The 1,745-nt window shown below is 39.5% G+C and overlaps 1 protein-coding gene and 1 pseudogene across 5 annotated transcripts in view; one reads left to right on the top strand and one right to left on the bottom strand.

Moving 5' to 3' along the window:
* Nsd3 (nuclear receptor binding SET domain protein 3) overlaps positions 1-1,745 on the bottom strand; it is a 108,178-nt gene that overhangs the window by 93,786 nt on the left and 12,647 nt on the right. The window lies entirely within an intron of this gene.
* Positions 488-1,283, top strand: LOC101999912 (annotated as a pseudogene).

The following is a 1,745-nucleotide window of genomic DNA, read 5'->3' as shown; positions in this document are numbered from 1 at the left end:
TCTTAACAGAAATTCTTGGTAGTAGCTACACAAGGTGAAATATACTTTTAATCCCAGTACTGAGGAGGGGAGTCAGAGACAAGTAGATCTCTGTTGAGTTCAAGGTGAGCTAGGGCTGCATAGTAAAACCCTATCTCAAAAAACAAAAACAATCTTGGTAAAACTGAAGCTCTCAAAGTTCAACTGCTCCTTGCCTCACCTTCCAAGTACAAGAAATGGGGATTATAAGAGTGCACTATTCCAAAATATATGGACATAAATTCTACATTTAAGACATTTTATTACCAGATCTCTGAGTTCAAGGTCAGCCTGGTCTACAGAACAAATTCCAGGACAGCCCGGACTATACAGAGAAGTCATATTTTTAAAAAACAAAAAAAAGCGCTTTTCTGTTCCGCCTTGCACGTAGTGGGGTCATGGTCAGTGAGACCCAGAAGGGGTTTTGTGTACCCGGGAGGTTGCAGACGGCTGTTTCATGGCTGTCATCATGCCACAAAATGAACATATTGAACATAATGAATTACACCCTAAACGCTATGGATATCATTTGGATTACCATGAGAAAAAGAGAAAGAAAGTTGGGAGGACCATGAACGTTCAAAGAAGGCAAAAAAAAAAAAAAAAAAGAAAAGAAAAGAAAAGAAAAAGGATTGTCCTGAAGGCTAAGCTCCACCATACGCAGCGCCATGCTGAGAAAATACAAATGAAAAAGAGTATAAAGATGCATGAAAATAAAACCAAATAAAAGAATGATGAAAAGACTCTACAAGCAGTACCTGCCGACCTGCTGGACAGAGAGGGGCAATCTAGAGCAAAAGAGCTTTCCAACATGATTAAGCAAAAGCGAAAAGAGAAGGCGGGAAAATGGGAAGTCCTCTACCCAAAGGAGAAACAGATGTATCGGAAGTTATTTGAACAGGAAAAAGAAAAAAGAAGGCATGGAAGAGGATGGTTACTAAAGTCTTTGCTGGTGATGGTTTTACAAGAAAACCACCTAAATATGAAAGGCTTATCAGGCCAATGGGTCTGTGTTTCAAAAAAGCCCATGTCATACATCCTGAGCTGAAAGCTACCTTTCGCCTGCCAATACTTGGTGTGAAAAGATCCACAGTCCCCATTATACGCACCTCTCGGTGTAATCACCAAAGTACAGTTATTGAAGCGAATGTGAGCAAACTGGGCCTTGTGACACGGGAGGCTAGGTTATCTGGGGAAAGTATGCCCAAGTTACCAACAATCCTAAAAATAATAATGGGTACATAAATGCAGCCTTGCTGGTTTGATAGTGACTTCTCCTGAAAACCACACACCCTTAGGAAAACACCATCACTGTGATCTTTCTGAATACTATCAAGCTGCCTACCCATGAGCAGTTATAGAGGAGTATTTATTAAATTGCAAAAAAATAAAAACTTGCCGGGCAGTGGTGGCGCACGCCTTTAATCCCAGCACTCGGGAGGTAAAGGCAGGCGGATCTCTGTGAGTTCTAGGCCAGCCTGGTCTACAAGAGCTAGTGCCAGGACAGGCTCCAAAGCTACAGAGAAACCCTGTCTCGAAAAACTGAAAATTAATTAATTAATTAATTAAAAAAAATAAAAACTGCAGTTTTAAAAGTCATGATATGGAGTTGTAAAAAAAGCAAAAAAGAAAAAGCCAAAAACATTTTATTGCTCAGAAGTCTATACGCTGTTAATTCCACTGACTAAAAGAATTTTAAGATTGTATACACAATAAATAAATAAATA

The sequence above is a fragment of the Microtus ochrogaster genome, linkage group LG7_11, assembly GCF_000317375.1.
Source record: "Microtus ochrogaster isolate Prairie Vole_2 linkage group LG7_11, MicOch1.0, whole genome shotgun sequence".
Taxonomy (NCBI): Eukaryota; Metazoa; Chordata; class Mammalia; order Rodentia; family Cricetidae; genus Microtus; species Microtus ochrogaster.
This window is presented reverse-complemented; position numbering and strand designations above follow the sequence as displayed.